Consider the following 23,153-nt stretch of genomic DNA (forward strand, 5'->3'; position numbering starts at 1 on the left):
TTGTTTCCTGTAGCTGAGGCTGTGGGATGGTGCAGATTTCTGGAAGGCAAAGAGCTCCTGCTTTTTTCACACCGAGGGACTTTCAGGAATGAGGCCAGTGTGCTGAGCACTACACTAGGAAATCCCTGGAGAGTGTTTTTCTTACTTACATCTGAGACATGTGTTGTCTTCTTGCTAAGGTGTGTCATGTAAAAGTTACATATCCAACTGCATGGCAGAACAATAATAACAAAAAAATGCAGATAAGAGGCATAAAGAATAAGAGACCAAGATCATATCAGAGTGAAAGAATAAAAAAATATACATTCAGCAATGCAGAGAAAGAGTGGACATAAGGTGGAGAAAACCTTGGGTAGGTATAGGGTGGAAAGTTTGTAGGAATTCCTGTGTAAAGAAATATGCCTGTTCAATTTAAGTGGAGTGCGTGTGTGTGTGTGTGTGTGTGTGTGTGTAAAATATATACGGAGGGAAGTAGTGATTGAAAAGCCTGGATGCTTGGAGATATGTTGGGAGAATATTATGAAAGCTAAAGACTCATTGAAAAAATTCCGGGTAGAAAAGCAGCATTTTAGGGAAAGGTTTTTAGTTTTAAATGTCAAAGAACTTGAAAACGGAAAAACTGGATCTGGGGAGAAAGAGAAAGAAGTCATAAAGATATTAAAGGATTGAGATTTATCCACACTGACTGTGTCAGTTCCTGAGGTGAACAGCATGAGTCTTTCTGCAGCTTCAATCCCCTTCACACTTCATGGTGAAGAAAACATCCTCCATGAACACCATAGCACGGATAAAGAGGGAGGTGAGTAAAACAGAAGAAAAAGATTCTGCAGAGTTTATGCAGGAAGGATCTACAGTATTTGTCAAGACATTGGGTGGAGAGATTTGAGGGAGAGGAGACAAAGGCACTGGCAAGTCTTGAGCCCAGTGTGGCAGACACAGAAGAGATTTTGAATTCATATCTGATCGATGCAAGAATAAATCCACTCATTTATCTGTATTTGGTAAATGAATGAATGTTACATTAGTGAGCTGGTGTGAAGAAAACAGATGATAAGACTATGTGCTAGACTAAAGCAAGAGCTTGTGATTTTTTCATTGAGAAAGAAATCTGCTTTTCATATCTGGTTTCCCTCTTTAAAGTTATGTGATCTAAGGAAAATGGTTTAACTGCTCTGAGCTTCAGTGTCATCTGTAACACTAGGGTAATAATACTTGGAGAAGCTGAAAAACTGTATCAACCAACTTACATAAAAATTAATAAACAGTCAGTATACTTTCTAGCACATAGAGCTGAAAAATTCTCAAACGTGGAGTATTGTTCACCTTTAAGGAAAATGCTCTCAAGGTCTAAGGAGAGATATCAGTGCAGTTTTGTTGCCATTGGCTGATTTGCTCATTTATTTTGTAGCAACAAGCTTCTGTGATGACAAAAATGAAATAAAGTTTAAAAAGTAAAATAGATGGTGGAGAAACACAATAGGGATGCATAGTAAGGTATGATTTTCTAGGCAAAATGGATTTGTACAAAAGAATGTAGTAGTAAAGGATTTGTGCCTGATTCTTGTTGTATTATTTTTGAATCTCATTTAGCCTGTATTCTGATTCCCCAATTGTTGTGATCCTTCTCCCAACAAGATTATTTCTTTGCACCGTGAACATTCGGGTCAGATTCTCTGCTTAACCGTCTTGACCACATGAGCACTCATCTTTGTACTGAGACCCTGATATATGCCCAAATGATGCCCTTCCATAGTGGTGCTTCTTGCTTTGCCCAAAGAGCATTTAATTTTTCAAGCCATTTAGGGCTCTTTCCTCACCCGGGGTCTATATGAAACCTTAGAGGGAAGCCTGTTCTTTCCAGGAAGAGAATCCTGGTGGGTTCTAACCTCAACCTGTGAATCCACTAAGCAAGCTCCTACTGAACACGTATGATGCAAGCTCAATCCAAGAGGCCAGGGAGAAGGCAACCAAAGCAGTAGGTAATGCTTACTGAGCAGTTCCTATTGCCCAGATCCATCTCTAGGTGCTGAGATCCAGCCAGAGAATCCCAGAGTCCTCATTTCCCATGTAAAGAAAGACTATTGGAAGAAAGGGAAGCTAAATGATATCTTCAAGGTGACAACTTCCCTGATTCTTCTCCTGAAAAGTGAATGTGTCACCTCCACACTGCTGAGTGCTTTACTGCCTAATGAGTCCCTCCCAGTAGATAACATCACATGACTTCTTGTTTATTTTTCTTTTTTGCTTCCTGTCTGTTTCTTCCCACTCCCCCCACTATTGACATAGTATCACAAAGGCGAGAATATCCGTATTTTATTCACTGTGAATTGCTATACCCAAAACAGTCTCTTAACAAGATATGTGTTGAGAACTATCTGTCGGATGATTAAAAGAATAAAAGACTTCACCCACCCCAACCCATAATTATGGCTGGATGACCTTCAGAGCAGGCAATTGGAAGAGAAATTTCCCCTGCTTCCCCTGTCAGCTAGAGAGGTAGACATATGACATAGCTTGCAGTTTCTTGTGTAATTTATATGCCTTCACCGAGCGACTGAGAAGCCAAAAGAAGGAAAAAATAAATAAAGACAGAAAGAGAAAGGAAAGGAAGGAAGGAAGGAAGGAAGAAAGAAAGAAAGAAAGAAAGAAAGAAAGAAAGAAAGAAAGAAAGAAAGAAAGAGGGAAAGAAAGAAAGAAAGAAAGAAAGAAAGAAAGAAAGAGGGAAAGAAAGAAAGAAAGAGGGAAAGAAAGAAAGAAAGAAGGAAAGAAAAGAAAGCTCACTTTTGAATTTTAAGCTAATATTTGGTCTGTCTTGAAATCATTATCTCATAGCATTTGTGTTCCATTATTTATCGCACCTATTTCATTTCCCTTAATGGAAATAGCGGCATAAGCTGTGCCTTGTCTGATGTTCAAACTCAGGACCTTCAGAATATGAGATTGGCAGGCGGCCTGCTGCTCTAAGAGAGCAACTGTTCCTAAGAGCTGAGATCCAGATTATCAAATCTCATTTCCCACGCTGCTTTATCAATTCCTAGCTTTTAAAGAACACAATCAATGCTGCTTGGAAATCACTCCTTATCAGCCAGTGCTGCACTGGAAGAATTCCCCACTCAGGACGGGTGGAGTCCACCTGTTTCCAGTATTCACATAATGATAGGGCCTTCTGGCTTGAGGGACCAGAAACAAATGTACCTATCTTGCTGCTTTTTTTCCTCTTGTGGCCCAGTCATCTAGCTTTTCCCTTCTTCAGAGATCTTAGTCACTCTTCCTTTCCATAGTCTCCTTTGTTGATAAGAAACAGAGGCGGTGCTCAATTCATGATAGTTCATTGAGTGACCAACTGAATGAATGAAGGAAGAAATAGCCTTCCACGGTGTCTCCCGTTCATACTACTCTTACTATCTACACTTGCATCTATAGGACTGGAGACATTCACTCAACAAAAAACACAAACTGAACTTATAATCATATCCTCCCTGTTTTTCCCTCATATTTTTGTGCCATGAATTATACTAGGAGACTTAGGGAGTTTACTTAATGTAGTCTGATTGACTTTTGCCAACAAAATTATGCCTTAGTATGCACTTTTTAGAAGTAATAGAGAATCAAATAAGCTAAGTGAGTTTTTGTTGTTGTTTGTTGTCTGTTTGTTTTGTGAGACGGAGTCTCACTCTGTCGCCCAGGCTGGAGTGCAGTGGCCCGATCTGGGCTCACTGCAAGCTCTGCCTCCCAGGTTCAGGCCATTCTCCTGCCTCAGCCTCCCGAGTAGCTGGGACTACAGGCGCCCGCCACCACGCCCGGCTAATTTTTTTGTATTTTTTCAGTAGAGACGGGGTTTCACCGTGTTAGCCAGGATGGTCTCTATCTCTTGACCTCCTGATCCGCCCACCTCGGCCTCTCAAAGTGCTGGGATTACAGGCGTGAGCCACCGCGCCCGGCCAAGTGTTTTTTTGTTTTGTTTTGTTTTGTTTTTTTAAGGTGCCAAAGCTGCTAAGTGGGAAAGCCCGAATTGAGAAGCAGATATTTTTAGATTTTACATGTGATTTTTTTCCCTCTGCTCCAGCTCACAGTTATTCTGCCCATTCTTTTGCACTTTAGCTCATTCATTCATACACCAAATATCTAATTCCAGACCTCCTCTTTACTTAACTTTTGGGCTTAACTTTTTTTAAATTTTTTTTAAAACTTTTTTTGAGTTGGAGTCTCACTCTGTTGCCCAGGCTGCAGTGTAGTGGTGCAATCTTGGCTCACTGCGACCTCTGCCTCGTGGGTTCAAGTGATTCTTCTGCCTCAGCCTCCCGAGTAGCTAGGACTACAGGTGCCCTGCTAATTTTTGAGTTTTTAGTAGAGACAGGGTTCCACCATGTTGGCCAGGCTGGTCTCAAACTCCTGACCTCAGGTGATCCACCTGCCTTGGTCTCCCAAAGTGCTGGGATTACACGTTCGAGCCACTGCACCCGGCCTGGGCTTAACTTTTATATTTTATTTTATTTTATTTTATTTTATTTTATTTTATTTTATTTTATTTTAGACAAGGTATCACTTTACTGCCAGGGCACTGGTGTGATCTCTGTTCACTGCAACCTCTGCCTCCCGGGTTCCAGCGATCCTCCCACCTCAGCCTCCTGAGTAGCTGGAACTACAGATGCATACCACCACACCTGGCTAATTTTTGTTGTTTTTGTAGAGACAGGATTTCACTGGGTTGCCCAGGCTGGTCTCAAACTCCTGGCGACAAGGGATCTGCCCACCTCGGCCTCCCAAAGTGCTGGGATTACAGAAATGAGCCACAACGTATGGCCTTGGGCTTACCTTTCAAGTCAACTTTGATTCATTGTCTTCCATCAAACACCACATTCAATGATTTGCCAAATAATGAACATTATTCTTGCAAAACTCTTTTGAATCTATCAATTACTTTCCACTCATTTAGTACATATTCACTGGGGAGATGCTCTGTGCCGGACACTGTAGTAGGATCAGGTAATTCAGAGGAAGTATAGACACCCTAGACCTCAAAAGAAGACAAGATAAATATAGATGAGGGAAGATCCACCTCCAGATTCATCATTTTCAGTCTTTCTGTCATTTCCAGCTAAATAATGCCTTCAAGACTGTTTCAAAATAACTAAGTCACTATTTCAAACTCTTTCAATAATAGCACCCTTCTATATGCTGGACCACTCTTAATTTCCTGGTTATAACATGATCTTACTTTTCTTTTAATTTTTGTCTTTGCTTTCTGGCTAAATTTTTATTCTGCGTTATGAAGTTGATTAGATCCATTGGTGGATGGTGTGGTTCAGTTCTCCAATATGTTGGCTGATTTGTTGTCTACTAAGTCTACCAACGACTGAGAGAGGAGTTTTAGTGTCTTCAACTAAAATTGGATATTTCTATTTTTACCTGGCTTATCTAATTTTGTTTATGAGTTTTGAAAATCTGTGTCCTCATATACATTTGGAACAGTATTCCCTGGAGAATGGACAATCGTAATTATTTAGCAGCCTTCATTATTCCTGAAAAGTTTCTCTGCTGTCAAATCTACTTTGTCTGATTTTAATGTATACACCACAGCTGTCTTTGATTAATGCTTGCATGAGGTATCTTTTCCACTCTTTTCCTTCAATCTGCTATATAACTTTTATTCTTGTCTACAAGTGTATTGCAGGTGGCTTTCTTAGAGTCAGCATATTTACTTTCAATACATTCTTATGATCTCTAGTTTTTAATTAACGATTTAGATCATTGACATGTAATGTTAATATAGACAAGTTTTTAGATAGATCTACTATTTAATAATTTATTAACCTTTGTTCCCTTTGTTTTAATTCTTCTATGTTCCTCTTTCTATCTTGTTTTGGTTTATTTCAATCTGGTTAGTAAGTGGTCTAGGGATTGCCATATACATACGTAACTTTTCACAGTATACTTAGAATCAATATTTTGCCATTCAAGTTGAATATAGAAACTTCATCAAGAGTTAGGCCCATTACACTTACCCTTTTATCTTATCTATGTAGTACATCTAGATACAATGACAACTGCTTCTGATAAAGTTACAATTTTGGCTTTCGATCATCAAACATACCTTAAGGAACTCAAGGGAAGAATAATAGTCTGTTATGTCTACCCAGACATTTTCTATTTCTGCTTTTGTTCCTTCATTGATGATGTTCTAAGTTTCCTTCTGGTATCACTTTTCTTATCTCAAATCTTTGCTAGTTCTTTTCCAGCATTCTTGCTAAGAATGAGAATGTATTGACTTACCTTCCAATGAGAATGCATTTATTTCCCTTTATGTCTGAAAGATACTTTTGCTCCACATAGCATTCTGGGTTGATAGGTCTTTTTCTTTTGTTACTTATTGAATATTATGACATTTTTTTCTGGCCGCTATGGTTCCTGATGAGAAATCTACACTCATTCATATGGTAGTTTCTTTTTCATTTTCCTTTGACTGCTTTCAAGATTGTTTTGTACTTTCCTCGTTTTCAGCAGTTTGATTATGATATGTCTTGAAATGGGTTTCTTTGGGTTTATCCTGCTTGACCTTTGCTGAACTTTAAAACCCTGGTTTATATCTTTTGACAAATTTGATACGTTTTCAGCCATTAATTCTTCAAAGTTTTATCCCACAAAGACCTCTTTGTCCTCTTCTTTTCAGATTACAATAATGTGAATGTTAGATTTGCTATTTTTTATTTGTCCCTGAGCCTCTGTTCATTTACAGAACTACTCCTTTCTCTCTATAGTTCAGATTATGTAGGTATTCTTGTTCTGTTTTCAAGTTCGTTGACTTTTTCTTAGTCATCTGAATTCTGTTACTGAGATCATGCAGTTAAGCTTTTTATTTCCCCTAAGAGTTTTGGTTAATACATTTTTTTTTAATTCTTAAGCTTAAAATTGATGTTTATATATTCCAGATATTTGCTGAGACTTTCCAACTCTCCATTCTCTTCACAAATGTTATCCCTAATTCTAGGAGCATTGTTATCGTAACTGTGCTTCTGTATGCGCCAGATGATTTTGACATCTGTGTCCTCTCAGTATTGTTATTCGAGGAGTCTCTTTGCCATGTGAATTAAGATTCCCTGTTTTTTTCATAATGCTGAATACTTTGGGGCTTGTAACCTGGACTTCTTTGGATTATGTGATGAGACACTGTGTTTTGTTGAAATCTTAAGAATAATATTGCTATTTTTATTTTTGCAGGCACAAAATTGCCTTGCATTCAAGTTCCAAGTACCAACCAGCCTTCCATGTGTTACTGTTTCAAAGATAACTCTATTTGCAAAGCCTCGACACTACTGTTCAGAGATTTCCGGAGTGTGTGCAACTTCAGTGAGGACTGGAAAGTGGGCCATTGTGCAGTTCAGCTCTCAGGCTCTTTGTAGGTAAGTTGTTTGGGATTAGAGCCACTTGTTCACAGCTGGCGGGTGTGTCCACAAGCTCATGAACAACTTTATGGGTTTGCTTTCTACAGTATCTGTCCAGGCACGTTCTAGTTACTTGACACATCCTGGTTTCAGTCCCCTGAGCGGAAAGCCGAGGCTGTATTTACCCAGGTGGCTCTGCCCTGCACTTTTCACAACTGTCTGACGTTTAGGACCAAGCTGCAGGCAAAAACAGGGAGAAAAGAGCAGTTGTATATGTCCCTTGGTTTCACAGCTCTTTGAAGAAACAGCGAATGAATTACACAGTAGATCTACACTATACTGAATGCCAGGAGGGAGCCATCACCAGCCCTGTATTGTTGCTGCTTCTATGTCTTGAACTAAAGCAGCATCCTGCTCTCAGTCACTAACTTGAGTTTGGATACTTGAGTGTTTGGAGACCCAAGGTCCAAATAATAAAGCTTGGAGAATGTGGGCATCGATCCCACTACCTCTTGCATGCTAAGCAAGCACTCTACCACTTGAGCTAATTCCCCACATCGCAGGAGCTTTACTGATCCTTAGTGTGTGTCCTGGAACACAGGTGAATTCAGGGCCTTCAGCGGGAAAGCAGGGCTCTACTAAGAGCAGATCTTCTCATTGATGGCCCAGGGCAAGGTGCAGTGGCTACTCATTCTCTGCAAAGAAGGAGGAGAAAGGGAACAATGAGAAAGTCACAAAGGGAAAACTGCCAAAATGCTGCCAAAATGTCAAGTTTAGAGTATTCCGGGACAGAAAAAGGCACATCCCAGCAAAGGAGGCCCTGCCTAGACCTGCCCAGCTAAAGTGTCACAGATTTTTAAAAAATGATTAAATGATTAAAAATGATTAAATGATTTTATGTGTGTGTGTGTGTGTGTGTTGTGTGTGTGTGTTTATAAAAGTGGGATGGAATTATCACTTTTTCCTTGTAGCTGAGACTATCTGGGGGTTGTGAGATGGTCCAGGTTTCTGGAAGGCAAAAAGCTCCTGCTGTTTTCATAACTAGGCTGTTTCACCAATGAGGCCAGTGTGCTGACCACTCCCCTAGGAAACCCCTGGAGAGTGCTTCTTTCACTTACATCTGAGATATGGGTTGCCTCCTTGCTAAGGTGTGTCATGTACAAGTTACATGTCCAACTATATCTCAGAACAACAACAACAAAATTACAGAGCAGAGCCATAAAGAATAAGAGACAAGTTCACATCAGAGTGTAAGAATATGTAAAATATCATAGTGTAAGAATCAAAATTGAGCTATACAGAGAAGCAGTGGACATGTGGTGGAGGAAACCGGGCTGTTTGTAGGAATTTCTGTGTAAAGAAATAAACCTGTCCAATTTAAGTGGAGTGTGTGTGTGAAATACACGTGGAGGGAAGCAGTGATTGAAAAGCCTGGCCACTTGGAGATATGTTGGGAGAGTTTTATGAAAACTCCCAAGAGTAATTGAAAAAAATCCCAGGCGGAATGCTTAAATAATTAAAACAACATGTTAGAGAAAGGTGTTTAGTTTTGAATGTCAGAGCTTGAACACGAGAAAACAGGAACTGGGGAGAAAGGGAAAGAAGTCATAAAGGCATTAAAAGATTGAGGTTTACCCACATGTATCGTGTCAGCTCCTGAGGTGGACAGCAGGAGTCTTTCTGCAGCACCAGTGCCCATCACACTTCATGCTGCAGAATACATCCTCCATAAACACCATAGCATGGATGATGACAGAGGTGAATGAAAAGGAAGAAAAAGATTCTGGGGACATGGTGCAGGAAGGATCTACAGTATTTGTCAAGACATTGGGTGGAGAGATTTGAGGGAGAGGAGACAAAGACACCGGGAAGTCTTGAGCCTAGTGTGGTAAACACAAAGAGATTCTGAATTAATAGCTGATGAATGAATCCACTCATTTATTTGTATTTGTTATGTGAATGAATGTTACAGAAGTGACCTGGTGTGGAGAAAACAGATGGCGAGACTATGTGCTAGGGTAAAGCAAGAGCTCAAGTTTTTTTGTTTGTTTTTTTTTTTTAATTTAGAAAGAAATCTGCTTTTCATATCTGGTTTTCCTGTTAAAGCTACGTGATTTGAGGAAAATGGTTTAACTCCTCTTAGCGTTACTGTCATCTACAAAATTTGGATAATGTTACTGAGGGAAGCTGAAAAGTCATATCAACCAATGTATATGAAGAATAATAAACATTCAGTTTCATTTTTAATGCATGGTGCTGAAAAGTCCTTGTATGTGGAATATTGTTCACCTTTAAGGAATCTGCTCTCAAGAGCTGATGAGGGACTATTTTAGTGCTGTTCTGTTGTCACTGGCTGTTGTGCTCATTTGGTTGGCACCAACAAGTCTCTGTGAACATAAAAATAAAATAAAGATTGTGGAGGAATAGAATATAAACACATAGTGAGGTGAGATTTGCACAACAGAATATAGTAAAGATTCGTGCCTGATTCTTTCTGCATTCTCTTTGAATCATTTTTAGCCTTTATGCTAAGTCCCCAATTGTGGTTATCCTTCTCCCAACAAGATTGTTTCTCTTCACCACGGATATTCTGGTCAGGCTCTCTGCTTAACCGTCTTGACCTCCTGAGCACTCTGTTTGTACTGAGACACTGATTTATGTTCAAATGATGCTCTTCCATAGCAGGGCTTCCTGCTTTACCCAAAGAGCATTCAATTTCTGAAGCCATTTAGGGCTCTTTCCTCACCCAGTATCTATGTGAAACTTTAGAGGGAAGCCTATTCTTTCCAAGACGAGAACCCTGCTGGGTTCTAACCTCAATCTGTAAATCCGCTGGGGTAACTGGGGTTAGCTCAGATTAGCAACTAGGGTTAGCTCAGCTACTTCAGAGCTTGCTCTCTGAGAACGGATGGCGCTGCTACTTCCCATAAAGGCTGAATAAAAAGAGGCATCTGCAGGCAGGAGAAAGCCCTATGGTAGTTGTAGTTGCTGGACGATTCCTTCTGACCATTGGCTATCTCTCTGACCTGATGGGAGAAGGGTGATAAAAATTGGAGACTTGAAAAACAGGCCAAAAAAAAAAAATTCAAAAGAATTTTAAAAGAACCATGCACAAATTCTTAATTAGATTCTTTTATCCAAATCCATTTTGTCTGGAAAATAATACCTTACTATGTATCTGTATTCTATTCCTCCATAATCTATTTTATTTTATTTTATTTTATTTTAATGTTCACAAGAAGCTGGATGCTAGCTACCAAATGAGCAAATCAGCCACGACAACAGAACTGCACTAAAATCTCTCATCAGATATTGATACAGTCAAGACGCTCATGAGTGCCTGTGATATGAATTCAGTGTGAGAGGCCAGCTTTCCACAGGAGAAGGCAACGAAAGCAGCAGCTAATAGTGAGCAGTTCCTATTGCCCAGATCCATCTCTAGGTGCTGAGATCCAGCCAGAGAATCCCACAGTCCTCATTTTTCACATGAAGAAACATGTGAGGGATTGACAACCCCAGTCCTCATGTATCATCAGTTTTCTAACGAAGCCAACTGGCCGTCCGTGCAAAAAGCTCTCCTAACCCCCAATTGCCTTAGTAGGTAAAAGTACGCTTATGACAGTGTTAGAAAAACATGGGCACAAGTGTTCCGGCAAGATTACTAGAAGAAGGCGAGGCTAAAGTTGTCAAGGTGACAGAGTCCCTGATTGTCCTCCTGAAAGCTGAATGTGCCACCTCCACATTCCTAAACCCTTTACTGGCTAGCGATTCCCTCACAGTAGACATCGTCAAATCACTTCTTACATATTTTTGATTGTTTCCTGTCTGTTTCTCCCCACTCCTCCCAAGTATGATGTAGTTTCGCAATAGTAGGAATATTTGTGCTGTATACACTTTCTCCCCACTCTTCCCAACTAGGATGTAGTTTCACAGAGGTAGGAATGTTTGCGTTGTATTCACTCTTGACCCCAAACAGTCTCTTAACAAGATATGTGTTCAAGAAATATTTGTTGGATGATTAAAAGAATAAATGACTTCACCCATCCACCCAATAATTAGTGTTAGGTGACCCTGAGAGCGGGAGGTTGGAAGAGAAATTTCCCCTGCTTCCTGTGTCAGCTAGAAAGACCAATTATATGACATAGCTTGTAGATTCTGGTGTAATCTACTCTTCTGTTTTCACCACTCATTTTACTCAAACCACTGGAAAGTCGAAAAAACAAGCAAACTTAAATTATGTTTCCATTTTCTACAAATATTGGGTCAGTCTTCAAATCCCTATCTGCTATAGCATTTGCGTTCCGCTATTTAGTGTATCCAACTTCTATGGCAAAAAGTGGTGCCCTCTCTGAGGTTTGAACTCAGGACCTTCAGATTATGAGACTGACGCGCTGCCAGCTGCGCTAAGAGGGCTCACGGTTGAACTTGGGCAACATCCACTTTGTCGAAGTGTATTTTCCACCTGCTTTACGGTTTCAGCTTTCAAAAACTACAATCAATCCTACTTGAAAATTACTCTGTATCAATCAGTGCTGCACTAGGAAGATTCCATACCCACGACCAGGGGAGTCTACGCCTTTCCAGTATTTCATAGGACCGTCTGGGTTCTGCGTTACCAGGATCAATTGTACCTGTCTTTTGCTGCTCTTTTTCCCTTTTCCTTCCCTCAGAAACCTTAGTCACTCTTACACTTTCCATGGTCTCCTCTGTTGAAAAGAGACAGGAGGTTCTCAGTTCCTGATAGTTCACTGACCACCTGGATAAATGAATGAAGAAACAGTCATCAAACCTGTCTCTTGATCATACTACTGTCTTCCTTCATATCTCCACTTGCATCTACATGACTGAAGACATTGCCGCTACAAAAAAACACAAAATACTTATAATGGTACCCTCTTTGTTTTTTACCCCTTTGTTTTTTCTTGTGTGCTATTAAGTATACTACGAGATTTCTTGCGTTTATGTAGTCCAATTGAATTTCGCTAACAAAACGATGTATCCTAATGTGCACTTTCTAGATGTAATGCAGGCTCAGATAATTATTGTTTCTAAGGTGCCAGAGATGCTAGGTGGCAAAGCCTGAACTGAGAAGCAGATTTATTTTAGATTCCAAAAGGTGAGTCTTTTCTCTGCTCCTGCTCATTATCTCTCTGCCTGTTTTTCTCCACAGTAGTCCATTCATTCGTATATCAAATATCTAATTCTCAACCTCCTCCTGGGCCTAGATTTCCAAGTCAACTTTGACTCATTGTCCTCCTTCAAACACCACATTCAGTGATTTGCCAAATACTGAACATTATTCTTGCAGGTCTCTTTTGAATCCGTCAGTTCCTTTCTACTCATTCAGTACATATTTGCTGGAGAGATGCTCTGTGCCAGACCCTGTAATAGGCCCAGGAATTTCAGGAGAAATTTGGCCAGCCCAGACCTCAAGAAAAGGCAGGATAAATATGGACAAGGAAAGATTCACTTACACATTCGCCGTTATCAGTCTTCCTGCTATTTAAGTAACTCTTTCAGAAATATCAGTTTCAATAATGTCACTTTTCTGCACTCTGACCATTCTTGATTTCCTAGTTATAATATGATCTTGCTTTTCTTTGATTTTTTTTGGCTCATCTTTCTACATAAATTGTGATTTTGCTTTATAAAGTCTATTAGATCCATTGGTGGATGGTGTTGTTCTATTCTCTAATATGTTTGCTGATTTGTTTTCTCCTGAATCTATCAATTACTGAGAGAGGAGTGTTAATGTCTGCAACTGTAATTGGATTTTTCTATTTTCTTTCTGGCTTATCCATTTTGTTCACAAGTTTTGAAGCTCTGTGGCCAGAAACAGACATATTTAGGACAGTTGCGTCCCTTCGGTGAATAGACGCTTTATACTTATATAACATCTGTCTTTCTATCTGAGGGCCTCATCCCGTGTTAGGCAAGTGAGTGAGATAACCTCTACACTATGGAAACCCTCAGACTTCCTAAATCTAAGACAGATATATCTAAGATATTTAAGATATGTATATATCTTAGATTTATAAGATATATAAGATATATTTGTGTTAGATTTATATATATATACACATACATATATTCAAGTCTTTTTAAGGTACATCATACAGAACTCACATATTCACATCATATAAGGAAACAGCAAAGATCACAAAAGTATTACAGACAAGAACCACGGGGATGAAAAGATCAGCTTGTAGTAAAAGGATAAATATGAACCTTGAAGGATGCAGATGAGGAAGAATGCACATGAGTTTGAAGGAATAGGCATAGATGTAGGAATTCCTATGTGAGGAAACATGCCTATTCACTTGGGATGTGTAGTGCACAAGTGCATGTGTGCCTGCTTGTGTGTGTGCCTGTTTATAAAATGAAAGGAAGTAGTGATTGAAATGCCTGTGCACATGGAGATAATGATTGGGAAAACATTGAGACTTAAGAACCCTTGAAAAAATTCCAGACAGCTTACATAATCAAATTAACATTTAAGAAAAAGGTGTTTAGTGTTGGATGTCAAAGAGCTTGGGAATAGGAAGACTGTAATTGAAGAGAAATGGAAAGAAGTTATAAATAGATTAAAGAATTGAGGTTTATTCACATTTGTTCCATCAGCTTCTGAAGTGAACAGCATGAGTCTTTCCGTAGCTCCAGTGCCCATTATACTTTGTGGTGCAGACTACATCCTCCATAAACGTGGTAGAATGGGCAAGAGAAACATGAGTGAAAGGTAAGAAAAAGATTCTGGAGAGGGTGTGCAGGAAAGGTCTATGGTATTTGTCAAGACATTGGTGTACACATTTGAGGGAGAAGTCTTGAAACCGTGTGGCACACAAGAGATCCTGAATTAATGTCTGATGAATGGAACAACAAATCTAGACATTTCTAAGTATTTGTCAAATGAATAGAAGGATGAATAGATGAGCTGGTGTGGAGAAAAACAGATGATGAGACTGTGCTAAATTAAAGAATGAACAAGAGTTTGTGTTTTCTTATTGTGGTAAAATATACACAACCCATTTTACATTTAAAATTCTAAGTGTTCAATTTAGTGGCATTAAGTACATTTACAACGTGAGCAACTATCACCACTACCCATTTCCAGAAGTTTCTCATCATCCCAAACAGCAACTCTGTACCCATTAAACAATAACTCCACATTTCCCTCTCCCCAACAACCTCTATTCTTTCTGTCTACGTGAATTTGCCTATACAAGATATCTAAAGTAGAATCACAAAACAGGTTTTTAAATTGGGAAAAAATAAGCTTTCTATATTTGGTTTTGCTCCTTACAGCTACATATTCGCAACTCAGGGGTGCACTCGGTGAGTTGACAAACCACTTGTGGGTTTGCTTTCCACACTATCAGCAGGACTTTCCGGTTACTTGGAACTCCACTTTACAGTGCCCTGACCAGAAAGAAAGCTGGGGTTTTACTGATCCTGCTCTGCCCTGCACTTTCCAGAGCTGTGCTGCATTTTGGGTCAAGCTGCAGGAAGGAGAGAAAAGGAACAATTGGGTATGTCCCACCCTCTTGGGATCTCTTCTATCCTCTGAATAAAGAGAAAACAACTTAGAAAATGGGTACTGTGCATTGAACGTTTTAGGGGCTATTATTAGCACTGTTTCTTTATGCTCACAGGTCTTTTACCAGTGAAGCATTCAAGATCGCTGGTACTTCCTCCTTTTCTTCGACAGGTAACTAATGAAGCCGTTCTCCACGTTGTACTGTATGGACATGCGGCCCCAAGTGACAGCATCGATCCCACTACCTCTCACATGCTAAGCGAGTACTCTACCACTTGAGCTCATTCGTCACCTACTGCAAAACTTTCTGCCCTTTCCTTTATTCAGGAGCAGGTGTGCGCGATTACCCACCATTTCTTGCGGCTTGGAACAAAGGAAATGTCTCGATTATTAATGGGGAACCACGACGCGACCTAAGGCGAGTCTACTCAAAAATGGCCAAGGGCAAGGGCATGATGGCTATTCCTCTGCGATGGAGAGGGGAAAACATAACCAGGAGAAAGTGGACACTGGAAAAGTCTGGTGCTGTAAGATCTCACGTTCCAGATTTTCAGGGAGAGAAGAGAACACGTCCCAGCTGGGGAGCGCCCGCCCGGAGCGGCCTGCTAATTTGGCACAGCTATCCCAGGATGACAATCTTTTTTTTAAAAGAGGCGGGATTATCACTTGTTCCTTGCAGCTCTGGACTCCCGGGAAGAAGCGGCCACCCCCGGTCGGATTCTGGGACACCTGAGAAACCTGTTGTTTCCGTTGGGTTTCAAATAGAAGACCTTCCATGTGTTAGGCCAGCGTGGTAACTACTACACCACAGAAACCCTTTGCATCGCAGGCTTTTTATATTTTGAGATGAGCATTAAATACCTGTTTTTACAATTTTTTTAGTTGACAAATACAAAATGTATATATTTATGATGTACAACATGATGTTTTGATATATGCATACATTGTGGAATGGTTAACTCGAGCTAATTAACATATCTATTACTTAGTGTGTGTGTGTGATGGGAACACTTAAATCTACTCTTTTAGCAATTATCAAGTATAGAATACACTATTATTAACTGTAGTCACCATACGGCGCAGTAGATCTGAACTTACTCCTCCTGTTTAAGTGAAATTTTGTGTCCTTTGACAAACATCTCTCTAATTCCATTCCTACCTCCCATCTCCTCCCCCAGACTCTGGTAACTACCATTCTACTCTCTGCTTTGATGAGTTTGACTTTTTTAGATTTCACATTTAAGTGAGATCGTGCAGTATTTGTCTTTCTGCGCCTGGCTTATTTCACTTAACACAATGCCCTCCAGGTTCATCGACATCGAAAATGACAGGATTTCTGTTTTTTTAAAGACTGAATAGTATTTCATTGTGCAGTTGTAATATTTTCTTTATCCATTCATCTGTTGATAGACGCTTAGGTTGATTCAGCTCCTTTAGGAGTAATTCTGCAATGAACATGAGAGTGCAGATATCTCTTCAATAGACCGATTTTTGAACATATACCCAGAAGTGGGATTGCGGATCACATGATAGTGCTCTTTTTGGTTTTTTGAGGAAGTGCTGTACAAAACAGCTGCACTAATTTACATTCCTACCAACAATGTACAAGGATTCTCTTTTCTCCACATTCTTGCCAACACCTTTTATCTTTTGCCTTTTTGATAGCAGTCATTCTAACAGGTGTGGTTTTGATTTGCATGTCCCTGATGATTAATGACATTAAGCAACTTTTCATATGCCTGTTGGCAATATGTCTTCTTTTCAGAAATGTCTATTAAGGTCCTTTCTCCATGTTTTAATTGGCTTATTTGTTTTCTTGCTATTGAGTTGAGTTCCTGATGTATTTTCTATATCAACCACTTACAGAAGTATGGTTTGTAAATATTTTCTCCCAATCTATCGGTTGTCTCTTCACTGTTGATTTTTTTGTGGGGGGGGGGGGGGGTGCGGAAGCTCTTTAGTTTAATGTAATCTTATTTATCTATTTTTGTTTTTTTGCTTTTGGGGGGGTTCATATCCAAAAAATCATTGCGCAGACCAATGTTATGGAGCATTACCCTTATGTTTTCTTCTAGAAGTTTTAGAGTCTCACATCTTATGTTTATGTCTTCAATCAATTTTTAGTTGATTTTTGTATATGGTATGAGATAAGGGTCTCCTATCATTTTTCTGCATGTAGATATCCAGTTGTCCCAACACCATTTATTGAAGAGATTGTCCTTTCCTCATTATGTGTTCTTGGCACCTTTGTCAAAAATTAATCGACTATAAATGTGTGGATTTATTTCTGCCCTCTGTGTTCTGTTCCACTGGTTTATATGTCTGTTTTTCCACCTGTACTATGCTGTTTTGATTACTATAGATTTGTAGTATATTTTTAAAGTCAGGTAGTATGATGCCTCCAGATTTTTTTTATTTATTATTATTATACTTTAAGTTTTAGGGTACACGTGCACAATGTGCAGGTTAGTTACATATGTATACATGTGCCGTGCTGGTGTGCTGCACCCACTAACTCGTCATCTAGCATTAGGTATATCTCCCAATGCTATCCCTCCTCCCTTCCCTCACCCCACAACAGTCTCCAGAGTGTGATGTTCCCCTTCCTGTGTCCATGTGTTCTCATTGTTCAATTCCCACCTATGAGTGAGAATATGCGGTGTTTGGTTTTTTGTTCTTGCGATAGTTTACTGAGAATGATGATTTTCAATTTCTTCCATGTGCCCTACAAAGGACATGAACTCATCATTTTTTATGGCTGCATAGTATTCCATGGTGTATATGTGCCACATTTTCTTAATCCAGTCTACCATGGTTGGACATTTGGGTTGGTTCCAAGTCTTTGCTATTGTGAATAGTGCTGCAAAAAACATACGTGTGCATGTGTCTTTATAGCAGCATGATTTATACTTCTTTGGGTATATACCCAGTAATGGGATGGCTGGGTCAAATGGTATTTCTAGTTCTAGATCCCTGAGGAATCGCCACACTAACTTCCACAATGGTTGAACTAGTTTACAGTCCCACCAACAGTGTAAAAGTGTTCCTATTTCTCCACATCCTCTCCAGCACCTGTTGTTTCCTGATTTTTTAATGATTGCCATTCTAACTGGTGTGAGATGGTATCTCATTGTGGTTTTGATTTGCATTTCTCTGATGGCCAGTGATGGTGAGCATTTTTTCATGTGTTTTTTGGCTGCATAAATGTCTTCTTTTGAGAAGTGTCTGTTCATGTCCTTCGCCCACTTCTTGATGGGGTTGTTTGTCTTTTTCTTGTAAATTTGTTTGAGTTCATTGTAGATTCTGGATATTAGCCCTTTGTCAGAGGAGTAGGTTGCGAAAATTTTCTCCCATTTTGTAGGTTGCCTGTTCACTCTGACGGTAGTTTCTTTTGCTGTGCAGAAGCTCTTGAGTTTAATTAGATCCCATTTGTCAATTTTGGCTTTTGTTGCCATTGCTTTTGGTGTTTTAGACATGAAGTCCTTGACCATGCCTGTGTCCTGAATGGTAATGCCTAGGTTTTCTTCTAGGGTTTTTATGGTTTTAGGTCTAACGTTTAAGTGTTTAATCCATCTTGAATTGATTTTTGCATAAGGTGTAAGGAAGGGATCCAGTTTCAGCTTTCTACATATGGCTAGCCAGTTTTCCCAGCACCATGTATTAAATAGGGAATCCTTTCCCCATTGCTTGTTTTTCTCAGGTTTGTCAAAGAGCAGATAGATGCCTCCAGTTTTGTTTTTGCTCAAGATTGCTTTGGCTATTTGGGGCCTTTTGTGCTTCCATAGGAATTTTAAGGTTTTTTTTTCTATTTCTGTGAAAAATGTCATTGGGATTTTGATAGAGATTGCACTGAATCTCTAGATCACTTTGGAGGGGTATGGGCATTTTAATAATATTAATTCTTCCAATCTATAAACACAGGATATCTTTCCATTTGTGTCTTCCTCAATTTCTTTCATCAGTGTTTAATAGTTTTCAGTATACAGACCTTTCACCTCCTTGGTTAAATGTATTTCTAAATATTTTTTGTAGCTATTGTAAATGGGATCTTTAAAAATTTCTATTTTGGTTAGTTTGCTGTTAGTGTATAGAAATGCTAGCTTTTGTGTGCTGATTTTTGTATGTTGTTTTCTAATCTGCAGCTGTACTGAAATTGTTTTTTATTTCTAACAGTTTTGATTTTTGGTGAATTTTTTAGGGTTTTCTATATATAGGATTATGCCATCATCTACAAACAGGGACAATTTAACTTCTTCCTTTCTAATTTGGATGTCTTTTATCTCTTTCTCTTGCCTAATTGCTCTGGCTAGGACTTCCAGTACCACGTTAAATAGAAGTGGCACGAGTGGATATCCTTGTCTTGTTCCTGATCTTAAAAGGAAAGCTTTCAATTTTTTTACCATTGAGTATCATGTTAGATGTGGGTTTGTCCTATAAAGGCCTCTATTGTGTTAAGGCACATTCCTTCTATACCTAATTTTTGAGAGTTTTTAATCATGAAAGAATGTTAAATTTTGTCAAATGCTTTCTCTGCATCTATGGAGATGAGACGGTTTTTGTCTTTCATTCTGTTAATAAGGTGGATCACACATTTACAGATTTGTATAAGTTGAACCCTCTTTGTATCCCTGTGATAAATCCTGCCTGATCATGGTAAATAATTGTTTAAATGTGCTGTTGAATTCAATTTGCTAGTATTTTGTTGAGTACATTTGCATATATGTTCATAGGGGATATTGGTTTGTAATTTTTTTTCTTTGTAGTGCTCTCCTCAGGCAATGGGTTCACGGTAATACTGACCTTGTAAAATGTATTTGGGAGTATTTCCTCTGCTTCAGTTTTTTGAAAGAGATTGAGAAGAACTGGTATTGCCTCTTTAAAGGTTTCATCAAACTCAGCAGTGAAGTTGTCAGGTCCTAGGCTTTTCTCTGATAGTAGACTTATCACTGATTTAATCTCCTTACTTGTTTTTGGTCTGTTCAGAGTTTCTGATTCTGTCTTGCAGATTGCATGTGTCTAGGAATTTATCCTGTTTTTAGGTTATCCAATTTGTTGGCATATAATTGTTCATAGTAGTTTTTAAATAATCCTTTGTATTTCTGTGGTAACAGTTGTTACCTCTTCATTTCATTTCTGATTACATTTCTGATTTTATTTGAGTCTTTGCATTTTTTTTCTTAATCAGTCTAGCTAAAGGTTTGTAAATTTTATTTATCTTTTTAAAAAACCAATTCTTAGTTTGGTTGATCTCTCCATTTTTTCTATCTTCTGTTTATTTCTGTTCTGATCTTTATCATTTCCGTCTTCCTACTAACTTTGTAACTAGCTTAGTTGATTGTTTTTCCAGTCCTTGAAGTGTAATGGATGCTAGGTTGTCTATTTGTGATCTTTCATCTTTTTTGATGAAAACTCTCTTAGAACTGCTCTTGTATCCTATAAGTTTTGGTATATTGTATTTCCATTTTCATTTGTCCCAAAATATTTTTTCAATTTCCCTTATGATTTCTTCTTTGACCCATTGGTCGTTCAGAAGCATGTTGTTTAATTTCCACATAGTTGTGAATTTTCAAAAATTCCTCTTGTTGTTGATTTCTTGTTTCATGCCATCGTGGTCAGAAAGGATACGTGATATGATTTCAGTCTTCTCAAATTTATTAAGACTTGTTTTGTGGCCTTATATATGGCCTATCCTGGAGAGTGTTTCATGTGCACTTGACCAGAATGTGTATTCTGGTTAGGACTTCCAGCACCATGTTAAATAGAAGTGACATTCTACTGCTGTTGGATGGAATATTCTGTATATGTCTGTTAGGTCCATTTGGTCTAATGTATATATCAAGTCCAATATTTTCTATTGATTTTCTCTCTGGATGATCTGTTCATTGTTGAAAGTGGGGGACTGAAGTCCCCTCATATTATTCTATTGCAGGCTAGCTCTTTCTTTATATCTATGAATATTTGCTTTCTATATTTAGGTGCTCTAATGTTAGGTGCATATAAATTTATAATTGCTATATCTTGTTGACGAATTGACCCTTTTTATCATAATGTAAAGACCCCTTTCTCTCTTTTTACAGTTTTTGACTTTAAGTCTACTGTATCTGATATAAGTATATCTGCTCTCTTTCAGTTTCCATTGCACAGAATGTCTTTTCCCATGTCTTCACTTTCAATCTGTGTGTCCTTAAAGGTGAGGTGAATTTCTTGTAGGCAGCATATAGTTGGGTATTTTTTGGGGTATAGTTTTAAAAATCCAGTTAGCCACTCTATGTCTTTATATTGAAGAATTTAATCCATTTACATGATAGCAATTATTGACAGTTAAGGACTTACTATAGACATTTTATTAAATATTTTCTGGTTGTTTTTTAGGTTTTTTGTTCCTTTCTTCCTCTCTTGCTGTTTGGATTGGTGATTCAATTATTTTATGTGGTAGTATGCTGTTACTTGTTTCTCTTTATCTTTTGTGGATTTACTATAGGTTTTTGTCTTGTGGTTATCGTAAGGTTTACCTAAAACATTTTATAATTATAACTGGCTATTTTCAATTTATAACAACTTAAATTTCAATCCCTGTTAATGTATTTCATATGTAGTCACATAACCATACCATACGAGTGAATAGCAAGAAACCAGAAATGTATTATGGAAAGGCGGCTAAGAGGTAAGGCCATATTAAAGTGAAGAAATAAAAATGGATATAGCTGAGAAATGAAGATGAAGATGGCACACAGGACAGAAAGAACAGTGATGGTATAGAAATATTTTCGTGTGTATGTGGGACATACCTATTTAATTGGTGGGGATATGTGTGTATGTTTGTAAAATGCGTATTGATGGAAACAGTGTTGGGAAAGCCTAGACATTTGGAGATATATTGAGGAGAGGATTAACTCCAGGAGGATGGCTTATGTAATCGAAGTAACATTTTAGGAAAAGGATTTTAGTTGTGAATTTTAAAGAGGCTGGAATTGGAGAGAAAGAGAAATAAATTATTAAAAAATTTAAGGATCCAGGTTCATCATTTATTCTGTCAGTCCTGAGGTCAACAGAATGAGTCTTTCTGCATCATCAGCACCTAATTCAAAATACACTCTAAATAAATGTTGTAGAATGGATGAAGGAACAGACAAATGAGAAAAGAATATTCTGGAGAGGTTGTATAAGAAGGCTCTACAGTATCTATAAAAACCCTAAGTATAAAGATTTGAGGGAGGAGAAGTCAAGGGCAATTGGGAGTTTTGAACCTGGGTGGCAGACACAAAAAAGATTCTGAATTGATGTCCCATAAATAGAAGAACTATTCCACTTTTTCAGAGGTTCAAATATAGATAGTAGCAGATGTTCGGGTTTTTGGTTCTTTCTTCACTGGGCATGTACAAGTTGGGCTTGGCAATTATTTCACTAACACTCCAAGTAAAGGACTGTAAAAGGTAAAGAAAACCAAGAGAATGTGTGCTGCATTACAGAGGGTGGGAGCAGACATGCATTCCCTGTACTCTGGGCCCAAAATAAGGTTATTTTAGTGGTGATGGGAAGAGCTTTTTGCTAATTGAGATTGAGATTTACTTGGAGATTTAGCCTCAAAAACAAGAAAGGCCGATATCTGACACTGGAGATGACAGACAGAGAGAAAGCCAGAGTCAGGGAATGAAACATTTGGCATAAACTAAATCCTTAGAAAAAAGTCTCACAGGCAGATCAGGAATAGGGTGTATGTGGCAGCAGGCAGTTAACTGTGGTTATTTCCATCTGCCTTGGGCCTCACCATTGCAGTACTCTGTCTACTGTTTAATGTAATAACATCCAGGGAAATTTCCTCTGGATAACCTACTAAATTACAAACAGGACAAATGAGAACATTTTTCAGGGTCACACATGAAACCTGGTAGATTTTTTTTTCTGTAGGTGCACAGTGAGCTGGAGATTGACCTAATCATGCAGTAAATGCTCAGCAGAAAATGCTGTAAAGCAATTCCTTCCTCATCAGTCCTCACAGTCTGGTGAGGATGAGCTAGAAGGGAAGGGCAGGAAGGTCATGATCCACACTGAGCTGAGCAGTGGGACTGTCCCTGTATTTCACCTCAGGAAAAGTCTGCTTCACTTTGAGCCTATGCCTTAGAGTCACCAAGGAACTGGAAATGGAGTTTCCTTGATTGCTTGGGACTTTGGTGTGCAGTCTCAAGGCTTGAGAAAAAAGAACATTTTCATATTTGGCTCTGCTGTCAGTCTGGTAA

General features: G+C 38.7%; 1 long non-coding RNA gene and 2 other non-coding genes across 3 annotated transcripts in view; all 3 read right to left on the bottom strand.

The window, feature by feature from the left end:
• Positions 1–23,153, bottom strand: part of LOC129038081 (uncharacterized) — a 36,315-nt gene that overhangs the window by 4,342 nt on the left and 8,820 nt on the right. Inside the window, exons 2-3 of the long non-coding RNA XR_010126612.1 lie at positions 6,274–8,077; positions 4,816–5,017 (exon numbers count right to left, since the gene is read on the bottom strand). This is a non-coding gene — a long non-coding RNA (uncharacterized LOC129038081). The remainder of the gene's footprint in view (positions 1–4,815; positions 5,018–6,273; positions 8,078–23,153) is intronic.
• On the bottom strand, positions 7,864–7,936 carry TRNAA-AGC (transfer RNA alanine (anticodon AGC)). The gene has a single exon. It is a non-coding gene; the product is annotated as a tRNA-Ala (tRNA).
• Positions 11,723–11,795, bottom strand: TRNAM-CAU (transfer RNA methionine (anticodon CAU)). The gene has a single exon. It is a non-coding gene; the product is annotated as a tRNA-Met (tRNA).

Source organism: Pongo pygmaeus, chromosome 5 (assembly GCF_028885625.2).
Source record: "Pongo pygmaeus isolate AG05252 chromosome 5, NHGRI_mPonPyg2-v2.0_pri, whole genome shotgun sequence".
Classification (NCBI taxonomy): domain Eukaryota; kingdom Metazoa; phylum Chordata; class Mammalia; order Primates; family Hominidae; genus Pongo; species Pongo pygmaeus.